The sequence below is a fragment of the Lagopus muta genome, chromosome 11, assembly GCF_023343835.1.
Source record: "Lagopus muta isolate bLagMut1 chromosome 11, bLagMut1 primary, whole genome shotgun sequence".
NCBI lineage: Eukaryota > Metazoa > Chordata > Aves > Galliformes > Phasianidae > Lagopus > Lagopus muta.
Window position 1 is genome coordinate 7,914,138 of NC_064443.1, and position 24,069 is coordinate 7,938,206.

Sequence of the window (24,069 nt, forward strand, 5' to 3'; positions counted from 1 at the left end):
ACCACAACAGTCACTTAAACTTAGGACATGCTTTAAATAGCTTCACCTACCACTACAGTTTTATTTTTTCAACATAGTGCTAGCTTATAGAAGCTCATGACGCAGCAAATAGAACTGTTGCCTGAAAATCTGGACTTCTGTCCTGTAGAAAAAGAGAGAACAAAGGCAGGAAGGATCAGATACTGGTTACACTTACCTAGAATTGGATATATTTAAACTATATTTAAACTAAGAAGAGGAAAAAAAGATTTCTTTCTAAAAAGGAAACATAAAAAACCAACCTCAAAAATAAAAACAGCAAATAAACCCAAAACCTAGGGCTGAACAAAGAGTTTTCAGTTTAGGATCATGTGACACTAAGACATCTACTATGGGCAGAGTATTTAGACCTACATGGAACTAAACAACTGCTATGATGAAAGCTGGACATTCCTCAGTGCTGGGATCTAATGAAAACATTAATGTTTTTACTCAGTTTTAAAACTGACAATTTAACAGTTTTACAAGAACCATTTAACATTTATCATCACTTTCTCCAAGTTACATTCAGACAAGAGAAATTGTCGCATAAAGCAAACAGCTCTTGCATAGAGTAAAAGAAAATGCACAAACATCTTAAGACGAACATACATTTAAGAGTTATGCCTCTTTGCACTGAACTGTCAGCAATAATGAGTTCCCATAAACAGGAAATAGTATTATAAAAGAAGAACAGATTATTACCATCTCTGGTGACAGAAACTACATAATTCCTCTGACTCTGCTCAGCTAAAAGTCCATCAGGTTGAGCACTTGAATGGACCAAATGGGAGGTCAGAACAGAACTGTGAAAATTACTGTAACACTACTGTTACTAAACCTCTGTGCCACTTGAGAACAGGACAAAAAGCTAAAAAAGCTGGTGACAACATCACCTAGGAAACCTGATGGTTAAGTTTTAAAGAGTATAGTTTGAAAAGCCTGCAGCTTACTAATGAAGAAAGAAAAAGACAGGAAGAGAGACTTGAAAATTAATCAAATGAAGCTGAGAGCTCTGCTTCTGTATGGAAAATAAACTTGCACAGAGATTTATCACTGTATCATTTCATTAGCATACAAAACTGAAACTATTGGAAATGTGCAGTTGTGCTTTATGCAACAGAAAATTAGGACTCTGCACACAATATGCCTTACACAATGTTCATACTCTAATCAAATACTTTTGCGAATTTGTTGGACAAGAAATGATAAAGTACTTATCTGCAAAAGTTAGGCAAAAGAATTATACTAATCAGGTAAAATACATCTTCATACATATTCTGGATGTTTTATTCACTCACTAGTCTGCATACACAGGTTCCATAAAAAATTAAATCACATTACTAAGATACTTGTCCACAAATAACAGTGGTTAAATAACTGCAACATCCAACATCTGGTTTCCTTTTCTGTTTGCTGTTTGAGTGCTTTTTTTGGTTTTTTTTTTTTTTCCTGAGTATAATTAATCATTCTAAAATAGGAATAAAGCAAGTTATTGTCTTCTGGAAACTAATGAAGTACAATACAACTACAGACAAAGGAACTGTACCCCATTCTGCACAGCACAGTTAAGATGCCCACAAAAAGCAAAAGCGCTGATGTTCATACCAAAATGGCACTTGGAGCTCAGAAGTCTAGATTCCCTTAAATTTAGTAGAAAGAAGTGGAGTAACTGCTTAGATAAAGCAGAAAAGCTCATAAGGAAAGTTAAAAGGGACAAGACATGAAAGCATAGGGAAACATGACAGGATCTCTATTTGGACTTTCCAAGTTGAAGGCTCTGTGCTAACACAGACTGAATTTGTGTGATTCTACAGATAAACTGAAGGAAAAAAAACCCTTTCTCTGCTGCTTCTAAGGGAGCTGTGGAAACACTCAGAAGTACTTGAATTTTCATTATAGTATTGATCTAAGACCAAAGAAGGGTTTTGTTCTCTGTGTATCTGTCAATGTGCTCTGGAGAACAAAGCCGGACTCTTAAGAAATCATGTTTGAATTTAAAATTCATTACTGTATTGCTTCAACCAGCAGAGCTTGACAGGGTAACTCCAGATCAACTGGTTTAAAAAAACTCTACAACAAAAACCTCTTTACTGTGTCTAGCTACAGAGGGCATAACTAACATATCCCTGTTCTCCATTTGTAAATCAGTGAAGATTTTTCTATTGCTTTCCATGAACACAGGGTTAGCACAAAAAAATCAGCAGTTACAACTGGATCTTGCTGAGTGCACTGCTCTAGCCTGCTGTTCTGACAAGGACAGATATTAAAATCAATTTTTGTTCTCTCACATCTTCGTTTTCTATTTGATAAAAATGGAAAAAGGAAAATGAGAAGCATTACTAAACTTGGCAGCAGTAGTCTTTACCACTGATCCAGCTGAAGTACTTGGTCTATACACAAAACATGGATTTTTGTCTCCCCCTTAAAATTAATTATTCAACCTCAAGAAAGTCAACCAAGGAGATTCACGCTGAAGAGTCAATTATGATTCTGTAATGCATAATAAAGTGTTCTTTATCTACATTCCATATCTATTTTGATGTTTAGTACAATTTTGCCTTGTAAACAGCACAGCGCTATATTTCTATCTTTCTTTACAGAAGACATCTTTTATAATCAAAGCTTATTTTATATTTCAATGATATATTAGCCACAAGTGGATGCAGACGCTGCAGAAGGAGCTGGTCTAATCCATTGGCTACCTGTACAAATCGCAGTTTGAATCACAGTCTCCTAAGTATAACAAAGAGCTTGTCTTTCTTCCACAAAGCCTCAGCAGGATTGTTCCTTGGGATGTAACCTTGAGTGTCTTTCAGTAGTTCAGACTATGCAATATACACGGAACAAGAGTGAAAGCACCCATATGAGAGAGTCTCACATTCATAACACCATAAGGCAAAACTGTCCAGTACAGATTGTATTCAGTGTAACATAACTTTGTTTTTACACTTCTCTTAATCTATTAGTTGAAAGAATAGGATCTAGATCTGCTGCATACTTACACATATAGCGAACTTTACTTGCATGGATGAAATTAAAACCTTGAGTTTGCATTATAGTTCTGACTGGCAAGAAATACAAAATTAATGATGTACTCTAGATATACCACATTATGCCATTTCCAAAAAATCAGTTTGCTAAAGGAAACCTTGAAGAAAATGTCACCTGTGTACTTTACAATAGCTTCACATTTCTACTTTTTTTTTTTTTTCCTGCATCAGTCTGTTATGGAATTATCTTTCAGATTATTCCTGCTTTTGTTCTGTTTGGTGTTCATTTTTATGCACAGTCATAAATGTATTTCCATTTCATGCTATTCCCAGTAAGGAATACAATGAGTGTACTTCCAAGAAAGAAAATTACTAGGGAATCTGTTCTGCATTTATAGGCAGGAGTAAGGCACTTTGAATGGAGGAAAAGAATTAAATTAGCCCCAGATATGGGGGCTGAACACTAGCCATGTGTTTCTGAAGCGAGTATCTGTAAACTCTTTCCTATAGATCCCTTATAGTCTAAACTTTATATGTATAAATATAGCAATACAGGTATAATGCAGTAAAAAGTTTGTTGCTCTACAGCACGTGCAAGTATATGTAATTGGGGGTCATTTTGGAGCAAGACACTTTTTTCCTTCCAAAGGGACCACTGGTCTCTGAGTAAAATATATTTACCTTCCCCCACAGCCACCAGTTTAGAATGAAAGCATATTCCATGTTTAAGATTCTATATTTACTTAGTTTAAATATTTATGGGTGAGATGTATATACAATATAGAATAAAACAGAAACCAGATTCATTCCTTAATGAGTGAGAAAGAATAGACTTCATATGGGGCAAAAAGAAGTGCTAGAAATTGTCACTAGTTCTTTAAAGTCAGCAACCACAAGAAAAGCTAAGTCTTCTCAACAACTGTACAAAATAACAAAACCAAAAGAAAGTGCTACTACTTTTTCTTCTATATTATCAGATTTTTATGACAAAGGTTAGAATGTTTAAAAAAATTGTTTAAATTTATTCAGCTGTTCTCATAGTTTCACGTTTCATGGGGCTGCTACACTGCACTGTGTTCCCATATGACTGGATTAAAGCTATCTAACAGGCTGGTTAAGTTATTAGTGCAGCATCTGAATACTTGTTCAGAATTGTCTTTGTCAAGTATTGACAAGCTGCAAAAGTCATATTAACATCTTGTTTTTTAAACAGTACTTTGATAGTATTTGTCAGATCAACACATCCAAAGACTACTCTTCCTCCAAAAACACTGATAAACTGAAAATGGTGTTAAACGCCGTTGTTGGGGGGACTGGGTAGCCCAAGGGAGTGGCAGCAGGATACAGAGACTTTAACCTTTAGGTCATCAATTCAAATTCAGCTCAGATTGGTCATCACTGACATTCCCGTGTGATTAATGTTTGTTAGCCTGGGTAAAGAAATAGACACAATAAATATTGGTGGACACATTACCAAGGTAACTGATCCCTTCTGGTAATCTCAGAAGAATACCTACACACTGACACACAAAGCACATAGCAATCCTGATTCCTGTTGTATCATGGAATCCATTGTCAACTGTGTATTCCAAAGCAACATCCCAACTACGATCAAATTACTTATGACAGGTATTGGATTATAAACATCTTCAACAGATCAACGTAGATCAATCAACCTGGAGTTCACCTTGTAACAAAGTATAAGGTGCAAAGAGAGAGAGAGAGAGAAAACTACATAGAAAAATTCTATTCAGTTCATTGCAGTTCTATCTCAAGCACCACTGCTAAGCAGATTTGGTTGAACTGTTAAAATTGTGGTTATAGGAAAAACAGAGAAAAATCTGAGACAGCTGACAGGAATAACCAGAGGCATGGAAAGACAGCTCTATTCGGAGTCATAGATTTGGATTTCATTTAGAGTCCAGATTAATAAATGCTGCCTGGTATGAATATATAAAATAATGATTATTACAGGCAATTCTTCAGAAATAAGCCTGGGGCTTATGATTGAAGCTGGTCACAAACGTTCTTTCCTAGCCCGTAAGAATTCTGAAGATTTCAGAAAGGTCTTGTTAGTATCAGGATAAATCCTTTCACAATTTCCACAAAAGCAGAGATACTCAACCTATTATAGACAATAGTTGAGTGGTAATGACAGTTGCCTTGGATGCATTAGATATTCAGCTCAGTTTAAGTCTCTATTCAGCTGGATTCAGAAGAGGAAATTGAACCAAAGTCACGTCTTAAAGGATAATACCCTAACTAGTAGGCTCTGAGTATTGTAATGCAGATTTCTCTCAAGGTTCCTTGTTGAACAGTTTTATTTTAAACAGCTATTTTCTATTTGGAATTAAAGCTTCCTAATGGAATTTTCTTTGAACTACCCTTCATATGAGAGAAACTTCAGAATTGATAAAGCAACGATTTCTACCTATAACAGTTAACTTGAAAAATTTCCAATCAGCTCCGCTATTTCAAAGAGCAAATGTAAATAAGTTTCAGACATTTGTGAATACTCTTTTCCTTTATGGTAACACACTAAGAGGGGACAGTGAGACCAGGCCGTGAAAATCTTTTCTGTTCAAGACATCAAGTGATTTAAGGCTAGAGAATCATTGCTATTGATCATTCACAAATGAACCTCTTAAATAAATAAAATGCAATGCAAAAAGCATTTTCATTCAGAATTGATCAAGTGAAAACATTAACAACATTCGCACTATTTTTCTTGCGCCAAGCGTCAATGCACTTGATGATTTTCATACCACAGAAGATAAGGCCTTTAATTTGAACTCTCACTGAACTAAGTCATCTTAATAGACATTTCCTTTTACAGATCCCATCTGTAATCTTGAAACTACACTGTTTCCATATGAACTACTAATCTTCATGTGAATTTAACTGCAAGTCTCTTTTTCATTTCCAGAGTTTAACTTACATTTGACTGTTACGTTATTACTTCAACACAATGCTTATTTATTATAACTATTTATTATCATAACTACTTTATGCAGGGCTTCCCAAAATACCCTGATTCAAATCAACCAGAAGTAGTCTTCTTTGAAGACCTCTACTCACCTCAAAGTCTACCACTCTATCAATTCATGGATTTAAAAAATCTTCTCATTTATAGAAAGGATTTTAAGAATTTTATGTGAGTAGGAGACTACTCACTTTCCCTTCAGTTCTCTCTCCTCTCAACATGAGTTGGTACATTTTTTTTATATATTTGTTTCTCATTAATAACACTTATCTAAGCATTCACTGATTTTCAACTTCTACTAACAAACATTTTCTCTAGAGCAATCTGCCAACGCTATGTTAAAACAGTTTCCTATATCAGCAGGTCCTCATGCACAAAAAAAACTGTTAATGTGTTGGTTTAACGGTATTATCATTTTACCTTCCCTTCACTTAGAAAGATAAGGTAGTTTTAAATTGTGTTTGTTGTAAATGGCAGTTCTTCTAAAGATACATTATAAGACAATGAACATCCTGTGTGGGAAAACATAAATGGTGGCAAATGGTCTGTACATAAGTCGTCTCAGTCAGTGACCATCTTCAAGATACGGATTATATTCTCCCTACTTGAGTTGAATGCTATCCTACTACATGAAAGGCTTCACTGCAATGAAAACAGACACTAGTGGAGGCAGAAAAAGACTTGTCTTTAAAAAAAGCAGCCTTCCATGAATACAAGTTTCCATTCTCACCACCAATTTACTATATTACAAAGCAGCAATAGTTCACAATGTAATACACTTGGATACCAAACCAGGCGATGCATCTACTGCCAGAAAAGTAATGTGTAATGAATCACATTATTCCTCCAGTGTTTTAAAAGGTAGAAACAATAATAAAAGAACTGCCAAGCAAATCCACAGTTCTAATTTTATACTGTCTGTAGCCCTCTAGACCAAAAATAATTCACAGATGTCACTTTCACAATTAGCATTTCTATTAAAAAGAAAACCAGACTCATCCTAGTTGATTTTAGGCATTGGCTTATTCACCAGAATAATTCCACTGAGGTAGATAAATGCTTTTGCATAAATAAGGAACAGCACTGCAGGCCATCATAAAAATTTGTGTATTGAATAAGACAAAATTATAGCCTAGGAATTAAGTCAGAAATTTTCACATTCAGTTTGTGCATGCAAATATGTTAATTTAGTTAAATATTCCATAGTTCAGATTAAGACATACTGCTTCAAAGAATTTTCCAAAAAGCATTATCACACCTTAATCAATTTCAACTTTTAGAGCTTCGAAACACCCCATTTTTCTATGGTTCATAAATGTCAATGCACTTATGAATGAAAAATTCTTCCCATCTTTTTAATTTTAAAAGCTTCTTTTAAGGTCAACTTACGTTTGAAAATCAGATGCATGAAATCTCTCAGTTCTACGTTCAAAGGAACTCTTAAATTAAAATAAACTAACAGTCCTAAAAATATGGGAATTCAAAATGGGACATGAGCAGAATTTAGGCACCTTCAACCATAATGGTAAATCTGAAGGCTCTTTTCTTAGCCTGAGAACATCTGTTCTCTGAAGACACTACATTTTTCTATGCTAAATCAGATATAGTAGCTGCATCTCTGTGCATGGCCAAAGCTTACCTACCTGGACAGTACCAAACATTTCACTGCATAGATTATACCTAAGCCTGTCCAGAATGTAGAAATGAAGCCCACTTTGTGTGGGCTGAGGAGTTCAACCAACAGGTGCTCTTAAAGCCAGCCATAATTGCTCAGAAGCTATTTCTTTCTGAAGTGGTACGTGAACAGCATCCATTCATGGCATGACTACGCAGCCCAGAAGCAAAACCCTCAGTTGCAATCCCTTCTGCAGTCCAAAGCTGAAAGTAACATCTTTTAGCAAAGCATTCTAATCATTAGGCTATGGGAACATTAAAAGCTGGAATAAGGATGAGGATATATTAAAGGTCTCCTGTTGAAGCTGTATCATTGTATGGAAAATAATTTAAGCTTCATTGGGCCAGAGAAAGAACACAAGAGGGAGCAAGAGTCTGTAGCCTAGTGATTTGGGCACTCAGATGGAAAAAAATTGTGCTGAGTTCCTGGCCTTTGCTCCATAGAATGCTCGTGAAATTTATCTAACAGTCTTTCCGTAGGATAAGTCTTGCCTTGAATCTGGCTAAATTTTCCTTCTTGATGCCAGTTTATATGTAACATTTGATGTAACAGTCACAGTTATCAATTTGAACTTCTTTTTGAGTGAAAGACGTAAATACGTCTTTCACATGCTTTTAACTCTAAATCAAAAATACAGAACATGAATAAGGCTGAAATGTGCCAAAACCAAGCTGATTTCATATAAATTGTACTTATATATAATACAATAACTTCATTAAAAGCAAGTTAAAACCAATATAAAATGTAAACACGTTTATTTACCGTGTCAATATTGCTGCTTTGAATTACTAAGTTGGAACTTATTATTTGATCTCATCTTTTTCAGAATGTGGTAGCATTTGATTTTTAAGAAGTTATAACAATAGTAGTAGACCTCTTACATCTTAATTCTTCTCAGTTCCAGTTTCTGATTTTCACTTCACACTATTTTCATTTTCTGGTTCTCATTCCCTAGCACAACAGTGCAATGTCATGCAGGAGACTGCTTAAATCCAAGTAAGTTTACCCTGAAAATCCCACTCCAACAATTTCATGGACATATTTCTGTTTTTGCTAAACATTCTTTTTATAATAGCTTCATTTTGGGCCTAAGCCTACATAACAGTGTCCCTTTAAATAATATTCCATGCCTTGAAACATATTACAAAAACTGTTATATCAAGGTATGTTATGCAACAGCTCTCTATGGTTTTAGCATATTTACTTTGTCACGCCATATGTGAGACTGCAGCCTCCACAACAAAACCTTTACACACTGAAGTCATTATCTCTGTGAAGTCTGCAACTGGCATTTAAAACTTATTGATGGCCTGGGTATTGGTGGCTCAGTAGGCAGCACTCTTGCCGGAGGCCCAGAAGGTCACAGGTTCACATTCTGCTCAAAGAACAAGTTGGATATATTCCAGGATTGTGTGTGGGCTGTACTAGACTCCTAAAGGGGCAGTCTTTAGGACAGCAAGGGAAACCTTGTCTGTTTTCTGGATATCAGAGTCCTCTTAGAAATGGAAGAGGAAGAAAGAGTAAATTTAACATCTGAAGCAAGTTAGCGGAAATGAGTGTACTTGCTGAGGACCTGAATTTAGTTGTATGTGCTAAATACAGAATGGTACAACTACAGTACACAGAACAAGCCATTCTGGTCGTTGTAGTATGTATATATTCAAGAGACGTATACAGACTGCCACACATGCTCAGTATTAGCTAACTTGCTTTACAGCAGAATGATTTTGGATTCAGTACTGCACCCTGGAACTGTGAAAAGCACATGTATAATTTAATTAACTGAGGAATCTAAACAAAAATGTTTTAATGGAGGTAACACTTCAGAGCATACTATGTCATTCCTGAAAAAAATCTTCAGCCAAAGGCAACACTAGCAACATATAGAGAGAAAAATATAAATGGAGATTCGACCTGCTCTGGTGTTAAACTTTGATACTTGAATATCCCAGATGTCTCCCTCCTCCTCTTCTTCTTTATAGACAGGTAAAGATGGATCTCTTGAAGGAACTGGGGATCACACTCTAGGCAAAGGTTGGACAGGTGATCAATGTACAGCATGAGATTTTGCCGTGGCTATGTGCCTCCAACAGTGACTGGATCATCTGGTTTAGAAAAACAATTCAAAATTGTAATATTTTCTACTGAACTTAATTAGGGAAAAATTAGCAAAAGGGAGTACAAATTATTTTCACAACAAGGAATGTCTCATACTTCTTCCCATAACTATGTAGCTCTTACAAAATCATTTCTTATTTAACATTTAATGAGTTAACTTTTTAACTCCTTATAAGCCAGCCCTAAGAGAATTACATCCTATTCACAGATGGGTGTTTTTTAACACACTCATCTTCTGATACTCCCTCCATTGTCATCTGGCTGAAAGAGCATTTTCTAAAGGACCTTTAAGTGCAGCTAAAGTGAGACTTTCCTTCTAGCATTTATGAACACCATCTTTCATCTACTTATCTTATACACAGCGCATTTTTTTTTCTTTTTTAACTGTCACAGAACAGCAAATAATAACCCCCTTCCCAGAATTATTTGTTAGTATGGACAGCAAAAATATCTATTAGTGTAATGGGTAGTGAATAAAAGAGATCACAGATTACAAGCATCTTCAGGCTATCACATAATTAACGTATAAGAAACAAGCTTGTTGTACAAAGCAGGTTAAATGATGGCAGTAATTCTAGTTTAGAAATTAAGTAACATATAACACAATCCCAGTACAAATTTGAAAAGAATTTTAAGTTCATTTTGTTGCTAAAATATGAAAATAAGTTATTTGAAGGAATGAAGGATGTCCTATTAACCTATGACAACAAATTTGTTTGTCTTTTTCTCTTCTTAGTAAGAAAGCAATTAGTGTTTTGGGTTTTTTTTTTCCAATAAAAATATCCTCATGCAAATATAAACACTCCTGGTAATCATGCAATTACCTTACCCAATGAGATTAAATTGCTGTCAGTTGAGTTCCCACTGCTGATTAACTTTCATATACTCTAAACTTAAATGAAGTCTTTGGTAAAGTCACTTAGTCATTTACAAAGGTGTCTCTATGACTCAAAAAAGTATAACAGCGATACACTATTTGCTATAATCATCATATATCCAAGGTCAAGGAGAGATCATAGTGGTCCTCTTTTCTAAAAACCTAAAGAAATGCAGAATTAAACTATGTTGCTTATTTTGGTGCTTCTTGCCATGACTTCTAAATGTAATAGTAACCTTTGCCCCCTACACATTAAACACCATAATTATGTAATTAAAACTAATTATGCAATTTAACATACATATTTTTGTCCTGTAACAGGCAGGTCAATTACCTCACTCATTGACCTTAGAAGCTTTCACAGTTTAAATAAAACAATGAGGCTTTCAATTAATTTAAAAGTACAAACAGAAAAGGATCAACGTAGCCACAGAAGTCGTCAAGCTAATATCGCCTTAATGGATCACTTACAACTCTCTTCATTTTCTATTACATAAAATAAAATCATTTATTCTTCTTGTATCTTCTAATCATCAGAAATGTTAACACATTTGTGAACAAATCATACAGGTATTATTTGTCAAATGCAAGCAAGCTGGGAGATCATATCTTTTCTTTGATCCACTTCTCTTCAGTATGGTTTCCTTTGCTTCCTCCTGTATTTGTATACCTCTCTCCCCATTACACCTTCACTTTATGAAGTGTTTTTTTCCCCCCTTTTTCTTCATTATTTTTTTTGGTTCCACTGCTAGCTGTAAAACTTAATTGTAAATTTTATATTCTCAAACTGCTGCAGTCAATCTCTTCCAATTTCTGCTTGCTTCCCTAATGCTATCTAAGAGATGGCACTTCATGAGATGATGTTTCTCACCAGGTTCTTGCACCACTGGCTCTTGACCAATGATAATTCAGCACTCTGGAGGGAATGGAGGGAATTCTGGACTGCAGAAAGCTCAAACAAACATGCTATATGCTATTAAAATTTTCCCGATTTTTTAGTGCCAGAAATTTGGTATAAGTGACACACGTTATATGAAATTATTGAAATATGTTTCTGCCAGGTAATGCCTTCACTCTCATCATATACACAGATATACATACATTCTGCACTGAAAACTGAAAATTTTACAACAGAAAACCCTACAATTCTACATTTCAAACAAGGATAGAACTTCTTTCTCTCCATAGCAGGCATGCCTTATCTGCAGCCTGCATGCGGCCCAGCACATTTGTATTGGGGCAGCCCTCCACCATGTACTTCTGGGCAGTACGTGCATTTGTGAACAATTACTGCTGAGGATGAAGTACAGAAAGAGTAAACTTTCATCAAAAAAATCTCTGATGAACATGTGGAGAACTCAGTAAGAATTGCAACCACTGCCATCAAACCAGACCGATGTGTTAGTTTCACAAAAACTGGGTCGAACATCCCACTAGCTTTATACTTTTGTAGCCCTCTTTTGTGTATGCTTTAATAAAAATATTACCAGTTGAAATAAGTTTTGTTACTTATAAATACTAGCTGTAGTGTTTATTTTACAAAGATTGCTCTAAAAGTAATGCCTCCCATTTTATTATGTTGGCCCACGACATCAGAAGTGTGGGTGGGATGGCAGTGGAGGTTGAACCCACCCACAAATATTCTGTTACATTATGTTGCTGAATGACACATGGCAGAAGAATGGCAGTCTGACAAAAAGGCACTTCACTTGGAAGTGCATGTGAAGCAAAGGCGTGTCATTGAATTTCTCTGTGTGGAAAAAGTTGTACCCAGTGACATGCATAGATGTTTCTGAATGTTTACAGAGGCTGAACAGTAGACATGAGCACAGTGAGGTGGCGGGTGGTGCATTTTAGCAGCGGCAACAGCAAGCATTGGTCACTCCACAGCGTGCAGTTTCTGATGAGTGCAGCATGCAGGCCCTTGTTCATCAGTGGTGACAATGCACAGCTAATGGTGATGACTGTGGTGAAAAATAGTGTCTTGTAGCTGAGAATTTGCTCTATCGGAGTTAGTGTGCTTGCTGTATATGCTGTAGTTTCCATGAAAAATTAATAGGAGGCAATACTTTTGGAGTGGTCTACATATATAAGGCCCGAGACAATTCCTCTTCACTCCATATGCCCAGGCAAGACAAAAGGTTGGACATCCATCCTTTATAGAGTAAACGGGATAGTCTTAGCACTTTTTTTTTCAGTAAACTAAATCCCATTAGCTAAGACACTATTCTTAAAAATAGTGTGTGTTCTACCTTAAAAAAGATCATGGTCTGCCAACTACGCCTGCTTTTACAACTGCTGGCTTAGACACAAGTGGTTGCACTAAAGTTAGTACACTCAGCCAGGAAGTAAACTGACAATGTGCATATAGATATACCACTCAAATTTTACATTGTTTTCTCCGTATCTTGCTTTATGTAGGGATCAGAAAATAGCTACTGGCAAAGCATCAAAGTCTACACAAATCTTTACTGACTTCTTGAAAGTAAGGCAAAAATATATACAGCAATACAGTGAACTGTGTGTTCCAGTGTCATATCTAACACGATTTTCAGAGCCCTTCAGGTTCTCTGCTTTAACTATGGCCTACTTACATGAGCACCTCAAAAAGATATCAGTAAGCCTTTGACATCACAGAAAAAAAGGAGCGCTGAACTCTGAATGCAGAGTTACAGCAGAAAAGAAACAATTTAAAATGGAAGCAGGCCTTGCAACATTAAACCTCAAATTGGAACGGATTTATATAAAGTAAACCAATGAATTGAAACAGTGCCCCAACTTCTGGACAATAGTTTGAAGGAAAATAATACAGTACACATGTAGAAATTTTATCCATGGGAGCAGAGAAGAGTATTCCTTATACTCTCATTTAACAAAAAGGTTCCTTCTGTTTTGCACGGAATATTAAAATTCTAATTCAGCTCACAGAGCATCCCAAACAGAGCAGCAGAAGAATGTGTGAAGGAGTCCAAATATGGTGCTATTGAAGCAGAGTGGATTAGAGGAACTGGGACAGAATCCTACAAGTGGCTAAATAGCAGCAGGAGATCAGATTCACAAACAGCATGACACCGTTCTTTTCAGACATGAATGACATAATACAAGCAAAACAACTGAGAATTTAGCTGATAAACCTACACATTAGGAAAAGGCCTTACTATAGAACTTTCACATTCAACAGATATATAAGTGAATCCTGGTGCCCTAGTTTACATGGAAGAACATTTTGTCTCATATGAACATGCCAGGTTAATTGTGTAAAACAGAATCCTTTAATAATGTTAGAGGCTAAATGCATTAAACACGAGAGAATTTACTAAGAGACTCAGCAAATGGAGAAGATAAAACCTTTGAAACATTTTAATTTGATACTTTTGCAAATCTTTAATTCCTTCCTGAACAATTCTATGTATACCAGGTTAAATTTACATTTAAAAAACAAAACAAAACAAAAAACAAACAAACAAATATCTGAGACAACTAGAATACGTAGAATGAATCAACAAGAGAATCTCTGGAACTTTGCTGGTTATCCAGAAATTCCTCGTTACACCAGAAATATGAGAGAATCATTAAGATTTTGAAGATAAGATGGGAACAGGTGCATTTACAAAGACATTACCAAGTTATCACCTGATGAAAAGAAAGAATCAAAAGATCATTTTGATTATTAACTTTAATGGGATTTTATGAAATCTCACATTCATTGCTATATTATTATTATATTACTTTTTAAATATCTTTTAAAAGGATAAGATCCCATGCACTTCCCATTTCATGGTATGAGCAACTAGAAGAGAATTTACTCAATTGCTTTATAGCTAGGCAGATACAAAACATATGAATAGTTTACATATAACATCTTCCTCAAATTCTTCGCCTCTCTGCACAAGAAATCCTTGCAGACTAATTAGTTTAGTAAATTTGAAATAAATTAGGTCAAGAAGAACAGATTCCAGCCCGGATTAGAAGCCACACTTCTCCCTTGACTCTTAAAACAGTGTGGGACAGAGAATTCTGAGTGGTGAGGTAACTGCAGAAGGCAGAGGAGATAGAGGTAAAGAACACTGGAAATTCATCTGCTGCAGCACTGTTTCTCCAGTGGTGACTTTTGGCATAATCCCTGAGCTTAACCAATCTTCAAATCATACTCGTTATGCATTGCAAACAGTACCTCTGTATTTAATAGCCTCTGAAATGTTTGTTCCTTTCTTTTCCATGAAAACATCAAACCACTTTTAAACCAGCAAAAAACTTTGGAACAGCATAATGGAGCAAGAAGTTCCATAGATAAATTGTAACATACAAGAAGAAACATTCCCTCTCGTTTTGTTGTGTTTTGTTGTTGTTGTTTTTCAGCCTCCTCAACCTTTAATTTTATATTGCTATTAATACTCCTTATTTGATAGTCAGCTTAAGTACTTGCTTTGAATTCACGTCTACATAAGTGATAGTTTTGTACTTTCTGGAAACTCACTGATGTTTTGTTAATCTTTTTAGTTACCCAGTTAAACCTTTTCATTCAGAAATCAGTTTAAGAGGCTGTAGTATCTTTGAGAGCATAAACTACAGTGATTAAGGAAGCAGGGCAGGGAAATGACCAACGGGTGCAAAGGTGTAGGGTTTCCCTTTCATGGTCAGGGCAAGTACATAAGAATATCATGACACCCTGAGACTACCTCATGAGCCCTTCCTCAGCATACACCCAGAAGTTAACCTATCTGGTTACAAAACAGCCATTTACTATCATATGATTGAGTGAGAATGACAGATGACGTCTACATTTTGATAATTTGATGGACATATGAATAGATTTATGATCATTTTTTCCTGGAGAGAGACATACAGACCAGTTCAAATAATTGCTAGCTGGCTCCAATCTAGAGATAATGTCACAAGTTGGCCATCTGTGCGGTTAAAATGTATGATTTCTGGAGATCTGCCATAAAACTGTATGATCAGGAATTTGAAATGATGTAGAGATAGCCATAATATTCAGCAATTCCTATCCCTTGCTCAACTGAAAAACAACAGGACAATGCTGCTTTTCCATCACCTGCAGCATTGTGCTGTTATTGAAATATGCAGTCATCTTGTTTTCATCACCACAGGGAGTGTGACTTATTTACATGTACGGATGTATCACACATTTATAGCATGTTTGGTACAGAGCAGAGCAGCTCTGTAAAAGCTGATTAAGACATTATGCTGAACTAAAAATTGGATGCTTTGCGAATATCTGTGTTTTGGCCTTTCCCCAAATGCCTTCCCTCACAAAGTGAGAGAGGACAGCTGGAGAAGACTAACTTTCCATACACAAGAGACCTTTTTCTTTCCTTTTGAAGGTATTACTTGCATGTTATTACATTTACATAAAGGATTCTTACTCTTCCCCAAATATAGTAAATTGAACTTCAGTATGTGAACATTGTACAGCAATTTCCTCTGCCTCAAATACAAAATAGAATTATCTTCACTGTCATTCAAGCTGTCTCCCCCTCCCTCCATCCCCATCACAAAAAATTCATGCAAATCCATTTTTGTTTGGTCGTTTTATGCTGACAGCGATTAATTTGAAAGCCTACAACGTAAAGACAAACAAGTAACACACATGTTTTTAGTCTACAGGCAATTTATCCAATTAATTTAGGTAAACTACACGATCACAACCACTCTTACCATCTCTGATACAATAGGTTATTTTCTTAATGGCTTAAGAATCATATATGCTGCTATGCAGAATACACTCTTGCATATTCTTCATATTTTACCCCTGATCTTGAAACAATATAATCAATGTGCACATTTTGTTTATTAGTAAAGAGACACTAAAAGCATTCTGGGAAATAATATTCCATGCCCTAGGACTTAAACAAGTTCTCTTTATAAATAGAGCTTGTGTAAATCACAGACAAAGTTGAAAAATTTCATGGATTAGTCATGGTGAAAATATCAGATTTCATGCTTTAGAACAGATTAACAGGAAAATCATATTAGAATCTTGCTTGTCCAAATTCTACATATTTTTGAAGAATAAAAAAAAAAAAACAGTCACAGTTCCTGAGTTCATTCACTTGTTCACACTTGTAGTATGCCAGATATCCAAGGTAAATCCTTCCTGTCAACCAAGTGTAAAACTTCTGAAATCTATATTTAGATGCATTGAGCTAGACACACTAGAATCAGAACATCAGGAATTATAGCCACTAGACTGCACTATCAAATCAACCTAACATGAAAATGTTTTTGTCACTTTCTCTAGAGGAAGAAGGATATTCTGAAATGTGTGCTGTTATTTTCACAACCATTTATATTAGGTGTGTTTCATTAAAAATGGAGAAAAATACTCCTAGAGAAGTTCCACTTTTGCATACTGTTTTGATATTCTGGTAAAAATATAAAATTCATACCAGTGGAAAACAACATTTGGAGTGAAGAGAAACTATCAGTTTTCATGTAAAACTTATGGGCTTTTAAGTCTTTCACAATGATGTAATTTAAAGTGAGGCCTTATTTAAAAGAGAGTTTACATATAAGCATGTGATTCAAAGAGACTTGTTGACTGTACAGCTATTTGGCTTGATGCCTACATCTCTTCTAGTCAGTTGTATAGACCACTTGTCATCTTTGCATACGAAGACAGCCAATTTGTCAAACATTTTCTTTAATTCTTTTTCTTCGTCTTCTTCACAATATCCTTCATATACATCCTGGTCATCAATATCATATATCTGACTGGAAGATGGAAATTCATTTGTGTCTCTGTCTTATTTCCTTTGCGTGCAATCCTCCTGGGTCTTATAGGATGTGCTTAATAAGAACCACATTATTCTGCTAAAGGAAGTCCTTGAGCAGACTTTGAGAAGCAGTATGGCAAATTAGTTTCAGAACATGGAAGGTCAGGTTGGAAATAAAAGCTGCGGTTATCTGCAGTATTTTCTGCATTTTAGAAAGTAACAAAAAGAGATCTAACTTCTACAAAAGGATTTGTTTGATGTTTTTTTCTTTAGAAAGCTGGACTAATTTATCCACAAACAATGTGGATATCCACAAACAACGTCCTGGACATCAGCTGAAACAAATTAAAATTAGCTTTTAGATAAATTCACAATCTGAATATATGAGCAGTCACACTTCTCTTTCCAGTGAATTTAAATGCTTTTGTTTCCTCAAATTTAGATCAATATTTCTATATTCTATAAAATTCTATACCATTTACATTTAAAAGTCTGAGTTTGCAACATAAATACACAGTACTTTAGATGGTTGGAAGTACCAGGTTTATAGCTCTTCTTGAAACCTTAATTCTGCCCCCTGGTGTCTATAAATAATGGTTATTTCTATTAATGATCACATTTTTCACTCTAGGATCTCAGTATCACTCTGCTTACAACCTAAATGTTTTTTAGAGCAAAGCTTCCCTTTAATACCACCGAAGTTTTTGAACTGCTACTTTTGTCACCATCTCCCTCAAACTACAGTTAGTAAGTACTTCCTCGGCTTCTCTGTGCTGCTTATCACCATATCTGGATATCACTAGAACACTAAGAAACTTATTTGTATCTTTGTGATATGAAAGAGAAAGATTCTTACTATCTTAATAGGGAAAGATGGCACACAGATGCTGGGCACTGTTTCAAACGTCTTTGTTTGTTGCAGATGTCTTGGTCATTTGCTCAAAGCATTGAGTTTAACTCATGTAATGTTCTTAGTATTTTATGGCCCTTTTCATTTTCAAAACAGTTATATAGACTTTAACAAGTTACCTTTGATGCATCTCTATAAAATAAGATTGTACATTCAATTTTCTTCATTTTGCAGATGCTAAAAAGTGACTTGTGCCTAGCCTAGAGAGAGATATTAGAAATAGCTTAAAGCTCAGAACCACACCAGGTCCTTCAGCACCAGCAGCATAACAGCAGTATTTTTACTGTTTGAGGTATTGCAAATGAACAACACAGGTGATAAAGGGCAGAAAAAAAGAAAAGAGGTTCACACAAAACCTGTACATTGGTCTACAAATCTGTTAGCATGTAAGAAATCTGCAACAAGATAATGTACAGAGCTAAGATGGCCTACAGCAGTAGTGGTTGTCTCTCCCACAGCCAACTGGTCCATATGGAACAGCAGTGAGGTATTACAGAAAATGTAGAAAATGAAACTAAAGGGAAGAGCATAGTAAAATGCACCTAAAGCGCGTCAAAATAAGAAATGATGATACTAGCTCCTTCAAATCTGTAACTTCCTAAATTCCGCAGTTTTAACTGACATTGTAATTTCTGTTTAAGGAAGCCAAGTTTTTGACTTTCAACATAAATTTGGTGCACTAACATACATAAGTAACAGAAAACTTTAATGATGCCTCATCAGTACCAGAAGCAAAGTCTGAGCCCCTACCAGTCATAGATGAAGTACAGATATACCCATTTAAAATGAAACTGTGGTTACTGATGATCACTTCCAATTATGGTGTTGTACAGCAAAAGAAAATCTGCTGGCTTATATACCTGAGCAAATGGAAGCATTTTGGTTTGCTTTGTTTTCTGTTAAGATACACTGATGCAGAAGTTCACCATTTATTCTCTGAACAAAATCTGAGTGCCCTCTCTGGAGCAGAACGGGAATCTACAAATAATGAAAACAGGGCTTTTGTTTCATTAAACCTATCAGCTTTTCTCCGTATTTTGAAATGGATGCTATCCAAAACTCAGCTGAAATTATAAGGGGACTTTTTATTGATTTCACACTTAGGTAACACAACTAGGAGCAATGCATATGGTCAGGTTAAAAATATCAGATCTAGTCTTTGTTTATACCACCTGGTTTTCAATCACACAGACCTCAATGGATTTCTCATTTTTTGTTCCAGAATCAGCAAATTAGAATCAGCTAAAAAATTTAATTAAATGTTTCTTCCTAGAAGCAGTGTATATATCATTAAAGTCCAATAATATTCATATTCAAATCTATCAAAAAAAAAACCTCCCACAATTTTCTTTGGCAGTAGCAGATTAAAACTGAAATACTATTAGAATTCCAATTTATTTTCCAGTAGTGAGCTTATGTGTTTTGTGCCTGTGCTTTATTCTTCTCAGTGATGAAAAATAATTAAATTAGAATCAGTTTTCAGTTCTGAACAATTTGGTCTGCAAGGAGTGCAAAGTGCTTGATTTACTATTTTCACTGAACTGAGATTAAAAAAAAAAAAAACAACAATCCAAAATATTTTCTTCGCAATCATTAGGAAAAATGAAATTCAATTATTTTTTACTAAATGTAGTCAGAAATTAGACAATCTTTTCTCCCCCCTCATTTCATATACTAAAAGAAATAAATAACTCACATTTGTAAATCATTTTCATGATCACAGATGAAAATTACAGAAATGCAAAGCAAGTATAATTGTTGTTATTATGATGAGAATGTCTAGTTCTATTCACTATGTTCATTGCCTTAACACAGTGGGTAGCCTGTTATTACTAACGGAATAAACTTTTTCATCAAACACTCTTTATAAAAATATTTCCCTGGAAATGTAACACAGCATGCAGCTAGACTACTACAATTTTCCATCAACTATGAGCGCACGCAGCATAGGTACTGTATTTAGATAATTTTACTCGAGCTTTTTGGCAATAGTTCCTCTTAAGGAAACCAACATTAACCTGAAATTTAGAGTCTGTTATCCCCAGGCCAGCTTCATTGGAATTTTTAATATGGCACTGTCTATTCAACAGTTGTATGTAAAATGCCAATAAACTGGCCAGAAAAGAGCTGAAGGGCTAATTGCCTTTTAACTCCACTGAGATGATAAAGTCACGTAGAAAGAAAGGAAAAACTCCCACTGCTTTAACAAGTTTATCTGACTGCCACTTTAACATTTGCTGTCTGCACGCACTTTAGTGCATTCACCAATAAAAGGATAAAAGCATTCAAAATCCTATACTCTCAGGAACTAAGAAAGTCCAGATTCAAAATGACTGCTCTACTGGAATCCGTCCATTAGATCAGCTAACTTTTTGCATGGATCTTGGTTTCAGCTATACAGTATACAGCATGAGCATTCTTCCCTTTGATGCAAAAGATTATTAACTCTTAGAAACCTGGATTGAGTAGGGGGGGGGGGGGGGGGATGCTATTTAAAATAATAGTAGGAATAAAAAGTAGAAACAGCTAACAGATAAGAGGATGAAACAGCTCTAAATTCAGTGGTGATGAAATTTCCATTAACAGTACCATGGTTTACTCTAAAAATAAAGTGACATACAGGAAAATATAGCATTTAATTGTCAATTTTCAATTCCTTCACTCTATATATTCACTCTTCCCATATAATTTCAATTTTCAATTCCTTCAGCCACTTCTTTACTTCCCTTTTCAATAATATATTTTTTTAATCTGATTATGAATGAGGTCTTCAGTTTCACTGCACTTTCACCATATGATTTCCAATTAATCTATAGTGAAAAGTAGGCATCAAATAATGCCAGGTATGGCAGTCAATATTTCTAAAGAAATAGCATATTTTCCTTGTACAGTTGAGTAAGTATTCTTATCCCTACTTGATTCCACAAAAGGAGATGGTTGCTAAAAAGACATTTTACAGAATGATGGAAAAGAAGAAACCAGTGGTCTCTTAATTTTTTTTTTTTTTTTTTTTTTTTTTTTTTTTTTGCTAGGTCTGTATTTTCACTTTGACTAGAGAAAGAACATATTCAGCTCTGATATTGAATTGACCTGTTGCACTCTACAAAAACAAAAGCAGCAGCAGAGGCACTGTGATTGCCAGCTGCAAACCACTGAGTGTTGTTTTTTCTATAAAAAATCTGTTCCATACTTTTCTTATTGTATCCTGGAAAGAGTACAAAATCTGAAATCCAAAGGAATTTTTATAGAAAAGAATACTGTTAACACCAAAAGTTCTTCAAGTACTCACCAAAGTAAACGTTATATCATATTACAGCAAAATTTAAGAGCAGAAGTTCAAACTAAACAGTGTCCTTCAAAACAGACTTATGTACATCAGAACCTGTGCATTAATGCACTTATTTCCATGCAGTTTTGCGTTTCCCTTCTCCATCACTTCATAATTTGTTCCATATTTTGTTATTTCTTTCACATTCGAAGGTGCATTGTTCCACATTTGGGTGATGAAAGACTGAACTGGATGGAAGTACAGTGAAACATTACAGAGAGAATGAAAACAAAAAATGAAGTTAAATTTTCGGTGTATAAGGTAACAAAACTAAAGAAAAGGTAGTGCTCTTTCAGAGACAGAATATTTACGTTCACAGTACAAAATAAATCATTTTGTCATTCTTTCAAATGTAAAATGCCAATACCAGTGGGAAGTAATGAATTTATCTACAACAATGCATCACTTTTAGGTTGTCACTGCAGTTCAGAGGTATTCTTAAAGCTTAGATCTTCATGTCTAGATTAGTAGGCAGAGTAAACGTAAAGATCAAGCTAATCTAGGATAAACTTCTTTTCCACAGTTCAAAGGCATTGGCCTTTCTACAGGTTCAACTGCAGGTTTCTTTGAAGATGTGCCCTAAAGTTCATTAAAGAAATTTCACTGACTTGATCTGATTTCAACATTAAAAATGATGCAAAAACTTCAATGCCAGAAAGAACCTGACAAATGGACTTTGAAGCATTTTTAGGTGGTATTAGTTTACTTTTTATTCTTCCACCTAAAGCCAACTTTAAATATATCTTTACATTTAAATCCTTCAGAAAACTCTATCAAACTGTACATTAAATTATAATTACTAAATTATTAAAAACACTTTTTTTTTATTATTAATAAGAAATCATTACTTATTTCTGCAGAATCCAAACTCACTGTTACTGACTTTATCCCACTCAATGACAGTCATTAAAAATATGTGGAGTTTGTGGTAGACATAGACATACTACTTACAGAGCACTGTATCTTTGTATAGAACTTTGCAGAGAAATAGAATGACAAGAACTGGAGCTTTTAACAACGTAAGACATAGAAAGACTTACATGACAATTCAGATTAAGAGTACAGTCCTGTCTTAATAGTAAGCAATCCATAGCCCCAATCAATAATAATTCCAAAACAGTTTAAGAACTTCTCAACCTCTGCTGAAACCAAAAGACACACATTTACTGATTACTATTTCACTGTTATGCTTGATCATGCAGATAATTATTTTTTTTAAACAGTAGACTGGATGCTGATCTCCTAATTTAGTCATATCAGTAAAAACTATTTTTTTCTATCCGAGGAAAGGGACTTCCACTAAGAACCTTCCTAAAGGAGAGGTGCTGCCTCTCTGCACATACTTTCAGGATTTGTTACAAAGTAGATTGCAATGTATTATAAATAAACTCATTTTAGTATGAAATGCTGCATTAATGACATGAAAAGAGTTGAAATAAAACTGCCTGAATTGAGTGCAAATTATTCAGCATTGGTTTTCAGAATAACCATGCATTTTCTACCTTTCTAGCAATACAAGCTGTATATCCTTGTGACTATGAACTTCTCACTTTAACTGCATACCAGGATCACAAAATAGCATTCCTGAATTTCATGAAATTTTATGTTTACTCTAAATATTAAACAGAATCTGACAAATAAAGACCTTGTAATGCAATCTTACAGCTATCAGTTTGTAGAAGCCACCAACGCACAGAATTTGCCGAATTGGAAAATCCTATATATTTATGTCTAAATTGTCAAATTAGGTCAAATAAATAGTTCTATTGACTGAAAAAACTGCCAGCAAAGCAAGCAAAATATTCTGACAGTACTCTATTCCGTCTTTAACTACATGTTATCCTGTGTAACCTATATGTCCATTGACTTACATGACCTTTATGAGAAGATCCTCAACAGAAAATTGTTGTATATATAAAGGTTTATTTGAATCATATCGTCCTCATTTTTTGTGTATTTTCCAGTACTCTTCATGTTGCATGTAGCTGTCTCCTTAAGCTTACTTATTTGCCTTTTTTTTTTTTCTCTTTTGTAGATGGAAAAAAAAAATCCAAAAACTCAGTAATACCTGTGAATGTTGAATACTTAGGTCCTGCAATAAAAGCTGTTGAGCTATACACCTCACTTGAGGAAACTTCACTGACTAAAATCATACTGAGAAGCTGATCCTTCTTTCTGTCACATAGCTTAATGTTAATCACTTAATGCGATAAGTCTATACACATTCTTTTTTAAATTTACACCATGAATTTCCAGAAATGTTTCTATCTGTATACAATCTTCTTAACCTGTGAAAATTGTACATGGATAAAAAATTCTATAACACCAGCCTGCAAGTTTGAATAAGCAATATGTAAAAAGTTTCAGACTCAGAGTTCTGCAGCCTCCTCAGACATACCCTTCCAGGGGTTCTGCTCAGCCAACTCCATC

General features: G+C 35.0%; 1 protein-coding gene across 5 annotated transcripts in view; it reads right to left on the reverse strand.

Moving 5' to 3' along the window:
- Positions 1 to 24,069, reverse strand: part of ERC2 (ELKS/RAB6-interacting/CAST family member 2) — a 428,344-nt gene that overhangs the window by 48,045 nt on the left and 356,230 nt on the right. For 3 of the 5 annotated variants that reach the window (XR_007379214.1, XR_007379215.1, XR_007379216.1), the window contains one exon: positions 9,584 to 9,774. The exons of the other annotated variants lie outside the window; for them this stretch is intronic. The gene's annotated coding sequence lies outside the window, so the exon portion shown is untranslated. The remainder of the gene's footprint in view (positions 1 to 9,583; positions 9,775 to 24,069) is intronic. 5 annotated transcript variants of the gene reach the window in all.